Below are 23,707 nucleotides of genomic sequence, written 5' to 3'. Positions count from 1 at the left end.
TCTCTCTCTCTCTCTCTCTCTCTCTCTCTCTCTCTCTCTCTCTCTCTCTCTCTATCGTTTCGTTTTATAAATAAACGGCATTCACACTGTTGATTGCCATTTGTGTTTGCTTGCAAACGCATGCGAATATTATGTATATATATTGCAATGTGTGTGATGTGAACGCTCTCCGAGTTTATTAACATTCTCTGTAAATTTAGCTAAAAATAAACAAACACCAAACATCTGCATGAACAACAAGAAAGAAAGAGAGAGAGAAGAAGAAGAAAAAAAACAAAATACAGATTTTGCCATTTTCATATAATAAAGCTATATATTGAAAAAGCGATTTTGATTCGGATTTGGATTTCACGCTATGCGATCAACACCATCGTCATCTCGTCATTTTCGTCGCCGTCGTCGACGTCGTGGTAGTCATTCGGTGTAAATCTTATTTCAAACACATGATGTGCAAAAGCAACACAATACTTTGTAACTAGCAAACAAACGAACTACTTTACGTCACTATGAATTGCTGCTTCGAATTTGTTTCGGAAATGAGAGACAGACGAAGTGAAGACGGCAAAGCAAACGAGAGGAGATAAAAAAAATTACAATTTATGCAATTCAGTAGACTCTTGTTGATCAATGACCGCTACTATTTGCTGTAAATGTCCGAGTATTGCTTTCATAATGTAATTTTACGTAATCGTGTAGCACCACCGTTGGACCAGTCACTTGACTTGAAGTCAAGTGAGAGCGAGCCATGGTATTTGTGTAATGAGATAAAGAGATCAAATTCCATGACAGAGAGAAACGATGTTACGGTGTGCTTGCGGTTTTGTAGTGAGCCATCAAAACGATTTAGAACTTACAAACCAATGTGTGGTCGAACCGCACTGATTTCCAGATAAAACACAACGCTTTATGCCGTTCGTTTAATGCATTTTATTTAAATTTGCATCAGCATAAGCGTTCACTTTTATGATTCTCGTTGGTCGTTGTGTCTTTGTTTTTAGCTGCATTGTGTGTTTTGTTGGCATATTTTGGTTTCACCGTCATCGTCGTCGTGTGTTTTCTTCTTTATTTTCAAGCGGCATGTTTACTGTTTTGGTCGATGAACCGCCGTTTGTTCTACTTGTCATCAGTGTCACCGCAACGATGTGTGCGTGTAAATTAGATTCCCATTTGCTAAGGCTTTGGGTATACTCATAAAATTCGTTGTCTCTCTCTCTCTCTCTCTCTGTGTGTCGGTCTCTGGTTGCAAGCACGAAAACGGATTTTTCTCCCTAGAGTTAAGAGATTAAGAGAGAGAGACTGAGCGCTTGCATTGTGTCGCTATATCATCTAATACAGTCGAAGCGCAAAGAATACGCCAGAGATGAGAATGCATTCCATGGTTACATATGTTTGTAACAATATCTGATATGAAAAGAAGTCAGTTATGTAAAATGGTTCTGGTTTTGTTGTGTCTGCGTCTCAGGTTGTTGTTCGCCCCCTGGCGTTTTTTTTTGGCGTACATATAATATGAATTTTTCCTTTGAAGCTATATTGACTTTGGACGGTTACCGCAGCGGCACTTACTTTAGCCATCGCCTTTTTCTACTTCTTCTTATTTTTATATTATTTATTTTTTTGCTATAGAGTATCTATGACTTTGAGTGCAAATATTTGTTTGCTTGAATACACACATTGCGCCGGAGCCATCGGAGAGATAGATTCTAAAAAAAATAGGCTCATTCTTTTGTGAGCCACACACTCGTGTACGTCAACAACGTTAAGATTTCAAAGTAAAATGTAACCAGACGAAAAACATGCCAAAAGCCAGACTAAAAATAAATCGCCCATGGATGTAAAGTTACGTGTCTAATTTTCTACTTTGCGCGCACCGCAATGATTGTAATGATGTGATGTGAACGTTTCTGTCATACCGGCTCGCTCAAAAATCACAGCATCAAAATATATAAAAGCAAAATGAGACAACTGAGAAACAAAGAAAATATATGTGAGGCAAAGGTATTCTGTGGTTAAATTCGCAGACATATGACGCATTGCATATGTGCATAATTCGATTGAATGGTTCAGTTCTCTCTCTGTGTGTGCCCATTGTCGCATTGTTTCTTCGAATTCGAAATTCAATGGTTGCTAGAGTGTTTTATTCCTAATAATCTATCAACGGTTCGTTGGATCGTCCACACGCACGCGTGCGCAACTTGAATCTGCTACTCAATTTCCCATCTATAAATAGCCGTGGCCCATTACATTGTATAAAGGCTGAAAGTGTAATTTTATATGCAAGCAAATGAATTGAATATCGAATAATCAGTGTGTACAGTGTACACACATTGGTGAGCGTGATTAGATGAAATCAGCGACAAAAATGGAATTGAGTGCATGATTTGGTTCACAGGCGTTCTCGTTCGTTCGTTCATTCGTTCGGTTCAATCGTTTTCATTGTACGTTCTCGATGTGTGTATCGAACTAGAGTGAGTGAGAGAGAGTTAGTAAAAAAAAATGAGAGACGACGAGACGAGAGGCGTGCTGTGATATCTAGTCATTGAAACGATGTAGATATAATGAAATTTCAATGTGACAATGTGAAAGCATTGCGCCAAACGAACATTTGAGCTGAAAGATAGTGCATCTGAGGCGCCAGTGAGATGCTTTATGCCAGACTTAGTGGTAATTGCATAAATATTTTTTTTCTCCCTCACTCAATCTTGCTCTCAATCTCTTTCTCTCGTTCTTCGCTATGCCGATTTGGCCTTTAGCGACATTGTTCGTCCGGCGCAAATCACATCTAATAAGAACAAATTTAGTGCAGCACTCTCTTGAGCTTCGGGCTGCAGAGAAAAGCACGCACTCACACTGCACACGGTCTGTATACGCTCCAATATACCGAAAACGGAACAACGACGAATAAATTGAAAAATTTAATGTTTATTTAGCAGACAGTTCATTGCATATTCTTATCGAAAATGCACAGATTTAAAATTCAGATTGACGAACAATTGTGACTCGTGTGACATTATTACGTATTCCATTGGCATTGATAATCTTTTTAGTAATCATGGGTCCGTGCGCGCCGCCTCGCTTTGGTGAGATGTAATCGATTTCAAAAAGCGATCGAATTTTCGAAGAGCTGTGCGGCTTCTACAAAGCAACCGTGAACATTGAACACATCCACATGCACGATCAAACAAAAAATGAGAAGCTCTGTGATTCATTTTCTCTTTCGTATGTGAGCAGCGAGCATGTTTGACTTTTAAATCTAATATGAATTGCATTTTACGATTGTTGATTTTCCATTTTGCATTTGGCTTTGCATTTTGTGATAACGCGACAATGGGAGGAAAAATGAAATTATAATATGGAACTTTATTTTAGCTCTATAGCTCAACCGACCGACCGAGAGAGAGAGCAAAAAAATATATATACACGTAATAAGCGCGCACAAATATGATAATCAAGTCAATAAATCGGAATACATTGTTGCTTGTTGCATTCGAACACAATGTTTACTTAATAGCATTTGATTAAATGGCGTCCACGGTCATTGCAACCGCAAAATTATCTATTATCCGTATTGACTATTTACAGTGAGCGTGCATTTTTCCCCCTTTTCTCCATTGCAATCGATTCATTTAGATCATCTACTTTAAATTATTATATTTACTTTCTTTGCATTCCTATTGTCAAATGGTGGGTCTTGTGTGCACGGTTTTTTTCTACTATTTCATTTCCATTTCCATTTCGAAATTCACACGCAACTGTTTTTTCAATGTGACTAAATGTTGGTGTTGCTATTATTATTTATAAGCCAAGCCAAGCTAAGCCAAGTCAACCTACCTCAATAAAAATATATGCGACGCCACACATTTTTCATTGTAAAATTGTATTAAAATTTTACACACAAAAAAAGTGAAAAAAAGACAAAGAAAACAATGAAAATAAAAAAAAAACGAATTCAATGCCAGAACTGAATGTCGATTAATGTGAAAAGTTCGCATGCAACAAGAGCAAATCGCTCTCATCCAGCAGCGAGCTCAAGTGGGCTGAAACAAAAAAAAAACGAGGAATAACAAGACTCGAACATAGTGAGAGAGCGACACACCGAATATATATCGAGCGCCGAAACAACAAAAAGAGTGTCTGGTTCACTCCGTTTAAGAAAAGAAATTACTCAACCCATTGAAAGAGTGAGTGTGATAGATAGATTAGGCACTGGCACACATACTAGCACATAAAAACGTATACAAATGATATTGTGTACATGTTGCAGAAGGAAAATTGGGTTAGGTCTAGTGCAGACGAATGAGAATATAAAATGAAACGCCATCAAATAGACGTACCGAGTACAACCGAAAAAAATATACGCACATTTCCGTTGCCGTCGCTCTCTCATTCTACTACTTGATTTTACTCTCTTTCTACTCTGCGAGCGGCTCGGTTTTTTTTTTTGCTGTTTGTTGCTTGTGGCCAGAAGGCAACCAGGCGATATATCTTATCGTAACATCGAGATTCTTTCTTTCATTTTCTTCCCTCGCTCGCTCTTTGATTATGCAATTGGAAACAATAGCAACGGTGTCGGTGGCTACAGACGGCCAAATCAAATAACAAAAGCGAAACATATAATTGAATTTGAATCGATTATATGACGATTGTGTGCTTGCTTCATGCTAAACTGTCGCTCAATTTCGGTGATTTCGGCAACGAGCTCACTCACTAATATGCTCACCGTTCCATCGAGTCAGCGATTGCCCCATTTACGCACAAATCGTGTTCGTCTGTATCATTATGCGCTCGAAAGGTTTGCAAAGCGACTAAATATTTCCTTTTGCCAAAAGGAACAAGCGAGAGAAACCGCCGTCGAATAAGTGCTCGTCGTCGGCGTCGTTGACAACCGAAAAGAAAACAACAACAATAACAACAGTAGCAGCGCCGGTATACACTGATATCGAAAATTAATGATATTTACGATTTATGCGTTTCGCGACCCCATGAGAGTTGTTGTCTGGCGTATGATTTTAGGCCTCAACAAACAAAAGTATTTCCATTTGTCAGTTCAATTTGACTTGAAATTTTCTGTTGCTCCAGTGAAATTTGATTTGTTTTTTCTTTCGCACTCTTCGCATTGAAAGTGAAAAAGTGGAACAAGTAAAATGGTCGAAAGCGAAACATTCGTTTCGGGCGAAGAAAAAGAGAGAGTGAGTGGATGCGAGGAAAAAAGGACGACAGAACGAGAGCGACTGGGAATGAGGTTGGGCATAAATAAAAGAAAATGAAAATTCCAACCAGAAAGAAGGGTAAACAATGTGTCTGTGATGGATTTTTCTTTGCTTTTGTCAAGAAAATGTATACGTGTTGTTTTTTATTCTCATCTTTTCACTCTCTCTCTCTCTCTCTCTCTCGGTCATCGAAATGGCATACATTTTTCTGCTAACGTCGCGAATTATGTTCTATACTTCATGGCGTATAATTTTTCTTCGTAACTGCAGTCACTTTTCATTCGGCGGCATTTCTAAGTCAATGTCTTGGCACTCGACAAAACAAGTGATGTGTCGTTGGAAGTGAATTATATCGATTTTCTTAGTCGTTTGCCACATGTTTCATTGATTGCACCGCGTACGCAGTTCAGCTGCCGTACAATACCTTTCCCCTTGCATATTTTTCATCAGCAATTTTTTCTCGTTTGCTCTTTGGTAGAACAAGTCAACCAACATTCCAAAAAGGACACCACGAGAGAGCGAAAGCCAAGGGAAAGAAATCCCAATAATTTCGAGGGCGATTAAACTAGACACGTATAAAAAATCTCGAAACGAATTTAGTTAATCGAAACGGAAACAGAAAAAGTGCCAAAGCAAAACAAACACACAAACAGCACTAAATGTGACCAAAAAATGAATTAGATTTGTGTTGTCGCGTAGCACACGGCATACACACTCATACAAACGGCACAAAGCATGACAAATATCACGTGTTCTGGCAGAAAAGAGAATCAGTCATTTCAATTACTAAATTGATGGTAAAACATCAGTAAAAATGCTTCATTCCCTGCGTGGTGCACAACTTCAACTGCGATAAAACTTAAGCCGTGCACAATTCAATTAGCTTGGCATTCATTTGGAATGGCATACCTTTTGAATAACAATAATAATAATAAATGACTTGGTTGATGCATGTGTGTGGCACTCATGTCAGATTTAGAAAACCTAAGCAAACAAAAGCGGGAAAAATTACGTTTTCCTTGTGTAAATAACAACAATATTGTGCTTTCGGTTCAATGGAATGCTGCCGCTGCTGCCGGTGGTGGTGGCAGTGATGTTATTGCTGTTGGATGATTGAGACTACTGTTGGGTGCTCGAAAAATCAGCATAAAATAGATTTACGGGAAATGTATTGAAGGGTCTTTGTGTACCATCAAAACATTTATTCAATGTACAATATATGAAATTCATCGATGTTGTTATCTTGCTTGAAGTGGAGCAATACAAATAATACTAAATACCATATGGAAGTATAAATGGACCCGGAGATACAGACACAGAGAAAGGTGGAGAACGGAAGATAAAGATAGTTACACATACACACAGAGGGAAAAAATGTCTCCCGTAACGTGTCTTTTAATCGATTACGTGAAGATAATGTAGGAATTTTGTTTGGCATTAAATCAAAGCATGGCATGGCATTCAAAATAGAAAATATACCAGTGCGATATTCAATCTTGCGATACTGCAAGTATAAATGCCATCCAGGATGTTTCATGCCGAAAATCGAACAAAAGTCATTCGAATGCGGTGTATTGTTCAACACCGTTTTTCCAGCTTGAAACGAAAATGGTGTGTAACACAATTTATGAAGAACAACAGCAACAGAAGCAGCAATAACACAAATTTCACCGTCAACACAGTTGACTCTCTGGTATAATAGCCCAGAGTTATTTATTACACTCGGAAAAAAATAGTGCTTTTGTTTTTTTTCTCTTCTCTTCAAAATAACGACAGCCAGAATGAAAGAACGCCCGCGCACAAACACACCCGCGGAAAACGGAAAATAGAAGCCAAGCAACAAACGCTGTGATTTCTTCTCCCTTTCTTTCAACTCGCGCTATTCAAATAAGCTAATAGTAATAATAATAATGTTAAACAAAGGTGTATTCAAAAATACAGGAAAAAGCATAAATGCGGTGGCGACAAAGGCGCTGCGCGCCAAGCAATACACACGCCGATAAGAAGAACAAAAGAGCAGAAAAATCAGCGTAATAAAGTCACAAGCAGGTACTACAAATGAAACCGACTTACTTTAACGGCGATTTTCTCAGAAACAATTCTTATTGATAGTATAATTTGGTTTGTGTGGCCATCTCTCTTTCTATCGATTGAATTCATCTCTGCAGTGTGCCGTAATTGTCGCATTTTTTTATGCTCGTTGTTTTTCTTTATGGACGCGGTTTTTCAACATTTTGAATGTGGAAAAAAAAAAATATACACAAATCGTAAGCAGATCGCATCGTGTATTACCTGCGTACCTAGTGTAGTAAAAGATAATATTTCTTTTTATTATCATTGTTCTCTATTGATGTTCTCAATGAGAACAAGCGAGACATTCTTCTCGTGTTGTAGATTTTTATTAGTGTTTTGTTTCTTTTTATGCTTTTGTCGTTTGTGGTCGCGGGCGAATGAGCGATCGCGCGCACGCACTTGCCTCAGCGATAGTGCGACGCAAGGAGAGTACAAAAAATGTGTAAAATCGTCAAACCATAATCCTCTCGCTGTAATAAATTATATTTGTTGTATTTTGCTCACAGAAAACGTCATCAACCATAAGACATAACCATAATACGCACACCACCACAGCCGTGAAACTGCCAGCAAGAACGAAGCGAGAGATCGAGAGAGCAAACAATAAACAAAACTAAATTCAAAAAAATGAGCGTGCGGATGTGAATGTGTGTGTGCGTGTGCGATAACACCAATGACCCGATGGAAAAAGACGCGCGGTACGGTAAGAATAATGGTAACAAAGAATCAAATAATAAGAAGAAGCCACTAGAGTTTCGCTGCTCATAACGCTGAGCGAGTTCTGGTTTGAGCATTTGCTGTTAAATGCATGTATTTGTTACGTGTATGTAAAGTCTATCCATCGGCACGAATGAGTGAGAAAAAAACGAGAATGAGCAAAGTAAAAAAGAACCGAAGAAGAAGAAGAAGAAAGAACATACGAAGAAATACTTTGTTGAAGGACATAAGTTCTTTCACCTGTAATATAATGCGCGCACGATTGAGCCAAGTCTTTTTTTTTCATGTCGTTACTATGGTCTAACTTTGATATAAATTTTTAAAAAAAGAAAAAAAAATAGCAGCGATGGACAATCACAGCCATAGAAAGCCGAAATCTAAATGAATGTGCGCGATGAAAACACAACACAAAACGCCATAAAACCGCGCTCAACTAAACAACAAGCATCGAGCAATGGACGTTTCCACATAGGAACTGAAAACATGTGGTTCCGTGTCGAAGGTGCTTCGATTTGTTTTTTTTTTTGCTCTTTCGTTTTCGGGAATGAGCACAACGTTAATGATGCAGAAATCGATCATCGTGATTCAAAATACCTTTGCCGCTTTTTCCCTTCTTTCTCTCGCTCGCCCTCGCTCACTCTCTGTGCGTGTTCCACATAAGTGACGCAGAACACATGTGCTCAAGCACCGAACGTAAATACAAAACAGTTGTGTTTATACTACGCATTTGCTGGTCTATTGAGCATTGAGCATGGCGATTTCAAATGAAAATAAAATATATAAAAAAGCACGCCGATAACGAAATATGTAGAAAAGATTCGTCAAACCAAGCGAAATGATTCTCGTTTTCTCTTTCTCTCTCGCTTTCATTCGATTGATTTTTAAATATAAATTTTCTTAGTTTTATTTCATTCCAATTGTGGATGCGGTGTTCATTGTACCTGCCACATTTGATGATGATGTCGCGTGTTTTTTCCTCTTCCTTCTTCTTCTTCTTCTTCGGTTTTGTTCTTTAGCTACTTCTGTTTTTTTTCTCTTCTTTTGCTAAAGCACATTGAAATATTCCGAAGAGTTATTTTTAGAATCAAATGCGGTGTGCGAAGCTAAACAAACAGTAGATGAAGCCAAGTAAAAGAAGATGAAGCAGAGGAATGAGTAAAGAGCGAATTTATTACATGGTATAAATCAGACACGCAAACACAAATACTACTTCCAACCACACACACTCTCTCTCGCACACTCTGATCTGTGGCAACCGAGAATTTAATAACATCATATGTGAAGTATGTGCATCTTTGTCGCTCTCTCGTGCACTCCTGGATTCGGTTGTGAGCGGCTGCTGCTGCTGTTGTTATGTGTTATTCTTCTTTTTTTCGGTGTGTAACACCATTTCTGTACGCAATTTTTGTTCGCTCGCGGATATCTTTGCTTAGTAGGAAGGCGAATGAACGACCAAACACTCGATTACCAATACCAATGCAAGTCAAGTCGCGCTGAGTCAAATGAATAAATTCACTCAAATTTGCTTTGCAAATTTTTTCCATTTAAATATTTCTCTTGTTTTCTCTCTCTCTCTCTCTCTCTCTCTCTCTCTGTGTGTGTGTGTGTATGTGTATGTGTATGTGTATGCTGACTCTTTTTGCACGAATAATCTCGACTTTTAGTTCTTGTTGCTTTCAGAAAGTTTTTTTCTGCTTCTTGTTTGAATTCTTCTGATTGTTTGCTGCCACTTTTTTGACGCTTGTTCGATTGTTTTCATCAATCACAAAAGAGATCTTGAGTTCATTTTATTGCGCACTGGTTTTTTTCCTATTTTTAAGCGACAAAAGCACACACTCATGTGACTTCTTTTTGCGAATTCATCGTTCTTTTTCTTTTTCTCTCCTTTCAAAGCATTCTCTTTCATTATTCCATTTCGGCTTTTTTTTGTGTTATCCATTTCATTTTGTGTTTTGGTGACTTTGACCGTTCTTTGTTCGATCCATTTATCAATGTTTTGCATTTTTCATTCTAGACAAATTTTAAATAATTTTTTTTTTCAGACAAATCTCAATTTTCGCTATGCGAATAGCAAGAACAGAGTCAATGTTATTGAAGAGCATTGGCTGCTATTGAGCCATTTCACTCTAAGCACAATCCATAATCGGTAATTCTTGGTGCAGCAAATTAATTTCGTTTGCGTTGGGCGTCGACTGTCATTTAAACAGTGAAACGTTGATAAATAAATGGAGGTAGAACATGGTAAATTATGATTCGATTGTCGCCGGACGACAAATAGAAAATCGCGTACATCTTTACCATTTTCACAGTGGTACGGGACTTTGACGGTTTTGTTCACGTTTTTTTTTCACTCACTCACTCACTCTGTGTGTCTCTAATTTTCTATTACGACCACTCCATTTTATGAGCGCATTGCGTGTATTAATGCGCATATCAATTACACTGATAAAATCATTCATTTTCTTCTTCTATCCATCTTTACATTGCGGAGATAGTTAGAGAAAGAGCGAGAACGAGAGTGAATTAGACTCCCAGAGCTCGGTTCGTTGTTGTTGTTTTTTTTTAACGCACACCATAGCACTCGTGTCATCACTCTGGTGCATTTGAAATGTTGGCGAGCGTGAGTGATCGCGCGCGCGCGCTTGCATTTTCATTTCCATGGCCAATGTGTCCACATGGAATATCGAGCTGTTTATCATGTGCTGACATCGAATGTTCCTGCCATCGAACCGTCTATATTATCTTCAATATTTACGTTTTAATTCAAATTGATTTATTTATAATGCTCTTGTCGATACTAAAATCGCGCGTACCTGCGTGTGCACCCAATACAATATCTCTCACTCTCTCTCTCTCTCTCTCTCCTTCTCTCTCTCTCTCTCTCTCTCTCTCTCTCTCTCGTGCGCACTGTTTATTTAAAGAACCGCACCTTTTTTTCCCGCTGTTACCATTCACCTTATGTTTAGTTCTTTTTTTATTTTTGTTCTCGCTCACTCACTCCACTTTCATGGTGCAATGAACATTTTGAGTCGTCCACATTTCAGTCGTTGGCTCGGTTTAAAATAGCTCGCGCTTTCGCTATATTACAGTTTGCTGTTGCTATTACCGTGTTGCCATCGCCATAAATACCCGTTGCCATTACTCTATTGCACCAAATTGTAAGCATAACACGACATTGTAAGTCATGGCTTTTATCTCTTGTCGTTCAAATTATCATATTAACTCTCGATAGCATTTGATATTGGGTTTGAGGGCACAACAGAAAGAAACACATCTTCATATCGCCACCGGTTCGATTTTCAACTTTCTCTCCAACGCTACGCAATTTTAGCGCTCGGTGAATATCCACACGACAACACCAGCACCAGCACCAGCAACAAATAATGTACTGTCTGAGCGCATTCATGTTTCTCTTTTGTCTAGAATTTCGATGTTCGAAGCATTGAACACAAGCGAAAAAATTAATGTAGCAAGACAATAAAGACATTTCAAACGGAATGCGAATGTTTTGTGAAGCTAGAATAAGTAATTGTGATTTTAATGGCGATGGAAAGATACGTGGTTAACATGCCAAAAATACCTTAAAAGCCCAAAGTGCGGATCGAATTGCTATTATGTCACCAATCAAAGAAAATCAAATACGGAAGACGAGCCGTGCCGTTTTCTCTCTCTCTTCCTTTCTCTCGTACATACCAATGACAACAATAACAAACGCCGAAGAGACAGAGAGCAAAAAAAAACAATGTGAAATTGAAATGTGAGATTGAAACGAAAATAAGCTCGAATCTGACGAAGAAATGTCGAATATGTATACACACATAGAGAGGAGTTCTGGAGTTCTAACAGATTGCACATCAGAAAATGAGCTTTGGGGGATGAACAAAGGCGCAAATATACAAGCTGAACAAACAATAGCAACAGTGCCATCATCATGTTCGGCAACAATTCTGATAGCCAATAATGCTGATGGTTTGATAACGCACATAATAATAGCGATTACACTGTTTCCCTACGACCACGCATACACATAGAGAGATAGATACACATACACCTCGCAGCCACTTCACGCGCCAAACGTTTGCTCACAATTTGAGTCGCTTAGCGGAAAATCAACGACAATTGCCATCAAATGAAAGAAGCAAGCAAAAAAACGGTATGAAATATACGAATAGACAAAAATAGCACCTCTGACAAAAGCAGAGGCGACAATGTCGATGAAAACAGGGGGGAAAAAGCCAAACACACACACATACACAAAAGTTTTCCTGAATTATGTAATTTGGGGCGAAAAAGACACATAAAGGCGTCTGTAATGGAAATGGTAGAAAAATAAGAGAAGCGCTAAGTAGTCAAATTCTGGTTATGGGACATTTACACTTCTTCTAGTTGACACTTGAAAATGTGCGACAGAAAATTGCTGTTGAAAAATCACGAATTGTCAATGGAGAACGAGACAGTGTGTGCGATGACGTTGACTGAAAAAAAGGAAATCGTATCAAATAACGATACATTATTATCAATGCGAAGATAGTCGAATCGATGGTTTTTGCCATTGTTATTGTTTGACTTTTGTGCATTGAATAGCGATTCTAAAATGGTGTGTGTGTGTGTGCTTTCAAGAAATTTGCTCTCTTCGTGACATTTGAATGACCGTCAAAAATCAGTGTTAAAAATCTCTCCATATTCTCTCATCGGGTTGGAATTTCTTCGTTCGCAATATAAAAAAAAAGTAGACAAATTTCGATTCACACCAAGAACGGGTGTGGATTTCGTATGCATCAATAGATAACCGATAAAAGCAACGCAAAAAAATATTCAATGGCAATATTATGGGAATATTTGTTATTGCGAAAGAGATTGATCGGTCATTCCACTTTGCCTATTCACCACAACCATAGAAAGAACTAGGAGCAACAACAACAACATGAACAAAACACAAACACTTATGTAACACAAATAACAATAATAATATAGTTTATGTATTATTTTCGTAGTTTTTTTCAACACGCACACCCCAAATTTTGCACTTTGCCACAAACACATAAATACGCCAGCACAAATCGAAATGAGTCAGCAGTAATCTGTCGTATTTGTGGTTTTTGCTATTGGGTTTTGTTGGTCTCTTTTCACCGATACGTATACGGCTGGGATTTTGATCATTTTCTATTGGTGCAAATGCAAAAGGCTTATTCGATTTCTCCAAGCGAGCTTCCGCAGAATGTAATGAAATTCGTGGGCTGTTTGTGTTAGAGAGTTAGATAGTCATGTATGTGTTGTTGTTGTTGTTTTTTTCTGTTTTGGTTTCGGTGTCTATGTTGTAGCGTAAAAAACATAGCATTTGTATGAGATGCTGTGTGTGTTATGTTCCGTGCTTATTCGTGCACGACCATTCAATAACAGGTGTTTTGATGGAAAATAAATAAAAACAAACACAATGGACGTTATTAATAGTAACGGCCGCACTAGTAAACCAGCTTTATAGCTAACACCAACAACATCGCAGCGGAAACTAAAAATGCCAGTCAAGAATGTGATCTTCTAATAATAAAAGTTCGAAGTGAAAAAAACGAAGCCGAGAATGAAAAAAGAAAAAAAAAAAACAATTTCCCAAAATCAAAATCGACAGAAACAAAGAAAAAAACTAAAAAAAGAAAACATAACGTATAAACGTATTGAATGTCTTGATTCCGAAATGAAACAAAAAACCGTAGACATAAAGATCATAATCAAATAATAGCATTGGGATTAATAATTGAAGTCAAGTACGGCCAACCAATAATCGCTTGAAGAAAATTGACAACGTCCGAGAATGTGTGGTGGATATTGTTCACTTGATATCGGAATAAAGTTGTTCGATAATGATCAGCTATTTTGCGTACGATGCATTCAATGTTGTCTGTATGCTCAATGTCGAGCATTATCAATTGTAAGATGACTACGAAAATGCTGATTGGGGTATAAGAAATGAAAAAATAATGTTCGAAAACTAATTGGTGTGCATATAACACACATCGGTACACGTTCGGATTTTCACTATCCGATGAAAATAAAAAGAAACATTATGCAAATTGAAGTCGGAAAAAGAAAGGAGAGCACAGAAAAAAAACAGCAAACACACACACTCGACAGTAAAAGCAAGAGCAGCAGCAGCAGCAGCGCACAGCAACGGCAACCATCGACGGAAAAACAATGAGAATGGACGCCAAAGTAGCAACAAGTATGTGTTATAGTTGGATCAAGCTGCTTAGCATTTTGTCTGGATGAAAAACAGTTAATAGTGTACACACTACAATAAAATAATGTCTGTGAATGAATGAATGGAATGGGCGAAGTAATGGCTCGTAGTACGACAGTCACTTTATTTACATAATACGGTGATTACAATTGTTGGCTGTGTATTTTATACATAACCAGGCTAGACGAGTCCAATGTTTTAAGTGTGTGTGTGTGTGTGTTCTATGCGTTTCGCTCTTTCTCGCTCGTATTTTTCCTCCTCCTCCTTTTTTTCTGCTCTGAACCATTTCAGTTGTGATGGCATTCAATGTGATTTGCCAATTACATGCGATAACTGCATTCTGAAATTGATATATTGTCACAGTGAAATTCTCTGTGTTCAGTGGAGTGAAATTCTCTGTGTTCACTGGTAGCCAGAATGTGGGTGCCATTCACAGGGTGTGTGTATGTATGTGACTCCAAACTGTTTGTTGCTTGCCAACGCAAATGATTCATATTGAAGAAAAAAAAAACGGAAAATCGCTTATCTTGCGGCAGGAAAATGGAAGCCAAAGTTACAAATGTGCTCTCGGAAATGCAGAGCCCGAGGCAATCATAAAATATTTATTCAAATTCAACTTTAGCACAAATTTCCAAACTACTTCGCATGGTACTTTCGTGCCACACAAATCGATGCCATCGAACATCAAACGATGGACCGAGGAGGAAGAGATGCTTGAAATTTTTCGTTCTCCATTGAAATAGACAGAAGTAGAAAAGAAAAGTAACCCAAGAGTGTATTGCGTTTTCTTTGGAATTCGTGCGTTTATTTATTCAACCATCGAGGCATAAATCATTCAATGAACCGTTTTTGGTATAAATAAAAACACATACACATGCATGCCGAGATTTATGCCGGATTGTCGTTATCGTCGTCTTTTCTCAATTGCTTGAATGCGCGCGCGAATGAACAAACGAGAGCTCTTTTTTTCATGCTTGACTAACTGGCTAAGCTTTATGGCCAATCGACAAACCTGCATTTAGTTTCCATATATACGCAAGTAGTATAGCAAGTGGTAGCATGCCAATCTGCACGCTCACTAAATCCCCTCAGTACAAAAACCAAATTCAGAATCATAATAAAAATCTGCCATTCGTTCATATAACGATAATGATGATGTTAATACCCCATTTGAGATCCATTTAAACTTTTCAAGAGTAGCGAGAAAAAAACACCCACACACACACATGGAAAAAGGAGATCAAACGTCATGTTTTACTGTTGCTGTTACTACTCTTGTTTTCCTCCGAATAGTGTGTTTGGCTTTTGTGTGTTTTTCTGTCTTTCTTTCTTCCCTGCTTCATTTTGGTGTTCACACTTCGATTGGCTATTTTGTCTATTGAAACTCACTGATCCATATAAATGTAACAAAGTAATCGACATACTGGAACGAAGTGAACAGTTGAAAAAAGGGAACAAAACAAATCGCATCGACAGTAGAAATGATGCGAGTGAGGGAAAGAGAGAAGTTCAGATAAAAAAAATTGCTACGCAAAATTACAAATTCTTGGAATAGCTCCATTTCGCTGTTTCGGTGAACTTTTGCGGTGTGCGTATGGTGTACGCATTCTTTGTGAATGGTAATAGCTGTGCCGCTAATTCGATTCGGTGGAATTCAATGGTCAACGCAATGTTTATACGCACTCCGAATGTGTGAGCGAGCGCGTGGTGCGATGCTTACATTCAACTCAATGGAAAAGAAATAAAAAATTAGAAACAATCTCAAATATTCGCACTCAACTCATTAGACAAGATTGCTTACTCAATACGCATTTGATATTATATGTAATATTATGTTACATGTGTGGTACACTCAGCACCAGCAGTAGCACCAGCAATTTGCTACATTCAAGAATTTAACTCTATTTTTTGTGCAGATGAATGTGATTTTCCGCAATTCCACGAAATACATCACTTCCATTTTATGGCCTTAATTCAAACAGCGTAATGAACCTGTGATATTAATGATATGCCAAGATTATTTTTTTTCATCGTTCCCTATCTCGATTGATTCTTTATAAAATGAAGCTAGAAGTTCAATTCATTCGTAGAGTAATGGCAATGTCGGTTCGTACGAATGCGCCCGTTTACAACTCGGAACAATGGCATTGCCGTATGCACATCGTTATACATTATACAAGCTGTGATAGCGTCGGGTATTTTGATTGCGATTCATTGTCTGGTGTTGCTGGTGTTGTTGCAAAGGCGAAAGCATCACGATGTAAAGCGCTTGCGCGAACATTTGCACAAAACTCTTTATATACCACCACCCGGCTGTTATATATAAAACGAGAGAATGCTGATCTTCGCGGGTTCGAGTACCAACACCCAAATGCGTCAGCATCAGCTTTTTTGATTTAAGTGGCTGCTACACGCCGCTTCGTGTTTGTGTATTTTATTGTATTGTATTGTATACATACATAAAACCCATCGTATCCCCAGTGTCAAGGGGGATGAAGAGACGCGCATGAGTGTCTATGTTGTGTCGCGCTGGTCGTTCGAACATTTCTTGGAAATGAACAAAAACATATGGGCGATAAAGGAATTCTCTATTCACTAACAAATACAAACCCAACAACTGACACATTCGCATCGCTTACGATATGACTCATCACACAGATGGAAATGCAAAGGATAACACAACATGTTCCCATGGTACATTCATAGAACCGGTGACTACAACCGCCGAAAAATGGCATTTCGCTGTAGCGTCATCGTTGACTCTGGAATTGAATGGTATGGCTGTATGGCAGCGAGTGTCGCACACTCTCTCTCAGGTGGAAAATCAGATGGAAAATTGTTGTCGTCGGCGCTAGCTATGCACAGTCACAAATGCAAACGTACACACACACACATGGCCCTCGATGATGCGCATAGCAACCGAATTTTATCCATTCCAAAAAAAAACCGTCCGCTTTTTTCTGCTGCTGCTGTTGTTGATATCGTGAAATGTTCTGGACGTGTGTGTGTTTGTGTGTGTGTGTGTGCAAAGTTTTTGCAGTTTCTGTTGCTTCAGTCGGAATGGGAAGCGATGAATAGAGTCTGCAGTCGTGTGATTCATAATGTCGCGATACATTAATATCCGGCTGAAACACGTCGTGTATCTCTTGGGTACACATCGTAATGCTGCCGAGCGCATCTTTTTCTCTCACTATCTCGCTCGGTCGCTCACGCTCAATTCTCTCGATGCTCCGTGCTGAGCGAGTGAGTGTGTGTAAGCATTTTAGTCCAAGTGTAATTAATGTGGTAGTGCTTAAATCCACATATGACTTGTAATATAGTGAATATTGGCATCTCTCAACAAACATTGCCTGATAGCTATGCGGCCGTTTTTGCAAGTTCGACATATTTGGCAGCAATGACTGTGTAGCAGTACCAGCACAAGCTGTACAAGACACAGCAAATACCCAAGAACACTGCACTCTGTACATCTCATGGTTTGTTCATCTCATGGTTTGTGCGCCGCAATTGATTTATGTGCTTTGTCTGTATGCACATAATAATTTCGCCGAGATGAAAGAGAGGGAGAGAGAGCGAGCACAGAGCAAAAAAGCTCAACCAATGCTTTCCAGTGCAGCAGCACTCACATCGTGCAATGCAATATGCTCTAGCACTATGCTCTAGCTTGTTTTAAATAGGCGATTCGATGGCATTTGCAGTTTTTGCGCATATATCATACAGTCCGGGTGACGTCACATATACGATATCTCGTACTCCAGCGGATTAGATGCATATCGCTGGCTCTGCAGATGGCACAAAAATTACAATCAATTTACAAACACTATTCACCATCGTAGTAGTACTACGATGGGGCTTCGGTTTTTTTTATCTTATTCATTCGTGCTAGGTGTCAAAAAGTCAGTGCACTTGTTTCGTTATACGCCTTTTTTTCTCACTCGCCCGCATTTTCTCTTTTTCTTCCTCTCTCTCTCTCTCCCTCTCTTTCTCCTTCTCTGTGGTTCGTCCGTCCGAGCGCGATGAAAATGCACTTAAAGTAATTTAATCTTTCCGATTCATGACGGCCCTAATTGGATTACACAGCCGACATGTAAAATGTCAATATTTAGAGTACGAGTGCATTTCGATAATGGAGAATAATATATAATTTTTCTCGAAACAAAAAAAAGAAACAGAGAAACAAACGACGACGACGACGACGACAACGAGAAATTTTCGGCTGGTATTTAGGTCAGCAAATAGGCGTGTTTTATGTACATTTTATGTGATTATTTTACTACAACTGTACATACGTACACTCTATCTTCAACCGAGAGGTAGCTCGGTAGTTGTGTGTTTGTGATCGAGATTCATTCGGGAAAACTGTGTGTACATAATAATTCCTGGTACAATGAAAGCGATACCGTATACGATGAGAATTTTGAGAATGCTGAAAGGATCTGTGTGTGTTGTGCGCGGTAGAAAGAGAGAGAGAGAGAGAGAGAGAGAGAGAGAACGGAATGAGCAGCGCTCGAAGTGAATGAACCCACGTTCCACACACACACACACACACACACACACACACACATACCAGAAGAAACTATTATGCAATTGTGCATCGCATCGGTTTGTGCATGTGCATCAGCGCGCGTTTAGCAAGGACTATGACTATGTGCCAGCAGGTCAATGAATTTTGACCTTTTTCCTTGGCAATTTTCGTACACGAAATGAACAGCAACGCGTTGACTACGCCCAAAAAACAAATCGTCCTTGTTTTACTTTTGTCTTTCTTTTCTCCTCCTCCTGCTGCTGCTGCTTCTTCTTCTTCGATTTTACTCCATCCTATTCCATTCTGCTGTGCTGTTATTCTCATTTGCTCGCATTTCTACATCGATGCACTTTAAACTTTCGTCAAAGATGTGACAACATTAGCGAAAACACCCTCGTATCGGCATCATTACCGAATGGCATTTGATTGAATGGGTCGATGTATTTCCATATTCATGTAATCACAAAGAAAAACACGCAATAAATTTAAATTTCGACGTTTCCATTCACAACCACACCACCACCGTCACCGTTGCCACTGCCGCCATTACACCATCGGCAATGGGACAATTCCTACAGCTGTTTTACACTCAAAATAAATTTGTAGCTAACAATGGCTGTATGACTGTTACGCTATTGTGAAATCTATCCTAATCTGAAATTCGAGCAATGGTGTGGGAGCAGAGATCAGAAGCGAGAGGAGAGTGGAGGGAGTGATAAATTCAAGAAGTACTTATGCACGGGCCTTATGAACTACCCGAATACCGACGGGATTACGGTCGAAGTTTACATCCGAGCACCGAAAACAAAACGGAAAAGACTTATCACAAATTCAGTGCGCGACTATTACTCTTTTTTTTTGTCTCAGCGCGGCGTCATATAAATTGCCGAATTCGAAGAGTGTTTCTGATACAATGGATGACTCTCGTAAGTTTGTTTTCGACTTTTGGTGTGTTATGGTGTGGCGTACTCACCGTATTATATATAATGAAACCATTGTGTACGTTGACAAATGCGGCAAACACGTTCAGCTATACCATCACCACCACCACCATTATTGCCACCGAACGACATCAAATCGACAAGTTGAATACAATAGAAACCAATATATAATAATATAGTATATCACATAAATTCGGATGCTACGTAAAACGGCTAATTTGGCCAAATAGACGAAAAACTTTTCACCCGAAGAAATCAAATTAAATAATGTCGAAAGACACCGAACGAATGAAAAATCAGTTGATTTGATTGTGTATGAGTGTGGTGTGGTGTTGTCAGGTTCGGAAACTGCGTTCAAATGTGAATGCGTCTGCTGAATTTGTGATAAAATTTTCGGTTATTTCGGTTAAGCTGTTGTCAAACACCGAGACAACGATAATAACTCATCATCTTTCGTGATATTCGATCGATGTAGTATGGGGTGAAATGTATGGCGTGTATACACTGTACAATGTATTGTATATATCGTACGTTAGTTTCGTATCCTCGGTGATAGGTGGGAGAGCATTGGTTGGTGCTGGTGGCGTTGGCATTGTGATCGATTTCTCGCAATGTCGAGTACTTTGTGCATTTGAAACACATAGTCCCAATTTGTCAAGTAACCTCAAAACCTATTTTGCGTACATATGACTTCTCGCATTTCGAATATCCATTGTTAATTCGAGCACGAGGGCGAAAATCACGCTCATAATAATAATCATCGGCATAGCCCAAGTCGTTTTCAACTTGCTCGATTCGGCTGTTTATTAGAGGGTTTCTTTGTTTTTGGGAATCTCTCGTTTACCACGGAAAATCAAAGCATAGGGTTTCACCAACATTGGGTTTCACTTCAGCCACATACACTTTAATAACGAATATTTTTCCTGCGCTGTCTCTCTATCTCTCGTCCATTGTTTCATCGTGTAATCTATGATAAACGATTTTCACGTGTATCGTTCTATGTGCGCATACATGTGTTTGAATATGGTTGTCGTTAGCAAAAGGCTTCAATATTCAAAAACCAACAAAAAATATCAAATCTGTTGAATAGAATCAATACTTTGAGCATTGAACGCTTTTATACATTTTTTTCAGAGCCACTTGTCGAAGAGACTCGCTTTTCAATGCTCCAAAATGAAAATGGAAAAATCACGTGTCCAATGAAAGTGTATGGTATTGAATTTATCTAAGTGTGTTTGTGATCTAAACAGAGAGCATTTTCGGTTTGTTTTGTAATTATCGTTCAAATAATGACTGAAAGCGGACGAGAGATGACAAAGCAACACAACATTCAAAATCAAAGCCACTTTAATTGTTTCGGATTGAAATGAGCGCATAAGCGTCTTTCTACGAATTCTTTCCCAATCATATCCGTGCATTTTAAATAGATTATGTGAAATTTATTGGGGCCATTTTGTTCTTACAATACTTAACAGCATAGCTTTAGTTTCGATATATCGCATTCTAGAAGAATGTCACATTCTTTTCTCACTATTACCACAAAATGATTACCGCCGATCATGAGCGCTTTTCTTCAGCAAACTCTCAATGGTTTCGATATAGAATTAAAATTAATTAACCTCTTTTCAGCTTTGGAAAAACATGTATGCAAACCCACATTTCAAATGAATTACATAATTCTGAAGAGAGAAAAAAATGAACGGTGGAAACGATTCAACTCGGAGTTGACACATTTGGAAATGTCGTTAACTCGTTTTTATTGTCTTTCAAATATTCGATCGAGTTGCTTTTTCTCGTTTACCATACAGAAGTAAACGGAGGGAATTTAAACATATCGAATGCTATCTCTCTCCCTCTCTCTATTGAACGGATTGTGTTATCAAACACGCAACATCAGAAAGCATGTTCAATTACATTCCCATTCATTAAATGCACATCGTGTTTGCTTTGATTCTGTCATTTTCAATACGCGCAACATAGTGCCATTGAGTGAAAACAAAGCCTTCAAAAATTGTTATTATTAGCATTTTTTTCTTCATCTAATTCTCTGTATGCGTGTGTATGCGACTTGAAATCGATGAACATCTGAATGTGAAAATATGCATGCGTAAATAAGACGCGGGGAGAGTCACACAGCAAGAGAGAACGATGACGACGAAGAATGAAAAAAATTCCAATTTGAATCGATTAGATTCTCTATTTCCCATATTAGCCGGAGAGACATTTTCAACGGTTTAACATATGAATTGAATTCCACGATTGTGACAATTTGAATGCAAATGAAGGAAAATTCAACAAGCGACCCAATTTAACATAATCGGTTAAAACGAACGATAACGCCAGAAAATAGCTCATATTGTGACATGAGAGCTAAGCAAACATGAAAACGTTCTTTTTTCCCCTGTATGCTGAAAATCAAATGCACACATATGGAATCTCTACTGTTTTTTTTTCTCATGCTTTTGGTTCAATGGCTCAAACAATTTCATCCGATTAATTCTCTCATTTTTTCTCTCTCATACTCATTCGAATTTTTTTTTCTGGTCGTGGCAATAAGCGTAGTAATGGCAATTTATATGCATTGCCCATTTTCATTTCCAAACGGATTTCCCGATTATTTCACAATTTTTATCATTCAAAGCCATCGAAATGTCGCGTTGAGTTCAAAAGTGCGCCATAATTCTTTGCGTTTATGTAAACCGTTCAATTCAATACTGTGTGTTAACCGATATGCACTCGCTGCTTTGTGTGTGTGTATGTGTGTGTGTGTGATCTGGTTTTTTCCTTCTCACGAACGTGACGAACATGAAAGGCGACAAAACCATTTGATTAGCGAGACTGCATTGACTTTTCTATATAGATTGGTGGAGTGTGTATGTGCGCGCATTGTAGACAACCGCACAATTTCCCATCGTGTGAATTTTATTAATTAATTTATCAATTTTTGGTTTAGAACTTCAAACCGCAAACTTTGTTTGTTTTAAACAAGTTATCGGAAGTTTGCGCTTGTACAAATAGATCGATAAATCATGAGTAAAATATTAGGCATTGTTTGAGGTTGGCGTTTGAAGTATTTTTGTTTGCATTTTCTCGGATTTCTTTTAGCTTGTTGTTGAGTCGAATTCCTCGAAGAACGACACATCAAAAAGAGACAAGAGCGAAAGAGGGAGAGAGAGAGAGAGTTGAAAGGAAAACATGAACCTTGCCTTGATCAAATCAATCGTCGGATTGTATTAATTACTTGAAAATTGTTTCTGTTTTTCTCCCGCGCTTAATTCGCTGAGTGAGAAAAGCAATGAAACCGTTTTCCAGATCTGTTGGCATAACAGTTAAGACGATTCGTTATAAGCTGATTCCGTACAACACCGACAAACGTTGTTTACATTGGGACGCGTCGAGACAAATAATACAAGTCTTCGTGATGTTGTTGTACTTGTCAAAGAAAGACGCTTTGATTCGCCAGAAAGATGTTTCAGCATTCAGTTTGATGGGTAATCGGTTTTGTGTGTGCTCTAATTAAAACAAAGCACCTTTAAGACGCTGACTCACTGCCAGACTGACACATTGATTTTTTCTATGCTGTTTATTCAACTGGTACCTAGTATGTGTAACTCTATACGAAATAAAATACCGTATTCATTTCAGCCATTCAATATTGATCGAAAAACTTACGCAACCTTCAATACGAAAATGTAGTAAATTGATTGTGTGCGGCGCTCAACTCACCTGTAAGGAAAGGAAGAAGAAATATTTGTTAGAATTGATTGGTAAAATTTCAACTTTTCAGAGAGAAAAAAATGAAAAATTCTCATTCAATAAGAAAAACAGCAGCAAGTAAGTGGTTCTCCCCGATTTTTAATAAGGTTTCAATGGAAGAGAGAAGTGATGTGGCGTCAAAAGCACCTTGCGGTCGTCTCAATTGCATACAGTTGTGGTTCGTTAATCATATCAAGAGATCAAAAACGGAGAGAGAGAGAGAGAGAGAGAGAGAGAGAGAGAGAGAGAGAGA

At 38.5% G+C, this 23,707-nt stretch overlaps 1 protein-coding gene and 1 long non-coding RNA gene across 3 annotated transcripts in view; one reads left to right on the top strand and one right to left on the bottom strand.

The window, feature by feature from the left end:
• The window catches only part of LOC129568807 (uncharacterized), a 148,201-nt gene that overhangs the window by 6,691 nt on the left and 117,803 nt on the right, over window positions 1-23,707 (bottom strand). The gene's annotated exons all lie outside the window — the stretch shown is intronic.
• Window positions 7,902-23,707, top strand: part of LOC129568808 (uncharacterized) — a 22,199-nt gene continuing 6,393 nt past the window's right edge. The window contains exon 1 of the long non-coding RNA XR_008687987.1: window positions 7,902-7,983. This is a non-coding gene — a long non-coding RNA (uncharacterized LOC129568808). The remainder of the gene's footprint in view (window positions 7,984-23,707) is intronic.

Source organism: Sitodiplosis mosellana, unplaced genomic scaffold (genome assembly GCF_009176505.1).
Source record: "Sitodiplosis mosellana isolate CC-2019 unplaced genomic scaffold, AAFC_SMos_1.0 Smas_scaffold_22, whole genome shotgun sequence".
NCBI classification, from domain to species: domain Eukaryota; kingdom Metazoa; phylum Arthropoda; class Insecta; order Diptera; family Cecidomyiidae; genus Sitodiplosis; species Sitodiplosis mosellana.
Note: the sequence above shows the minus strand (reverse complement) of the source record. Positions and strands in the feature narration are given on the sequence as shown.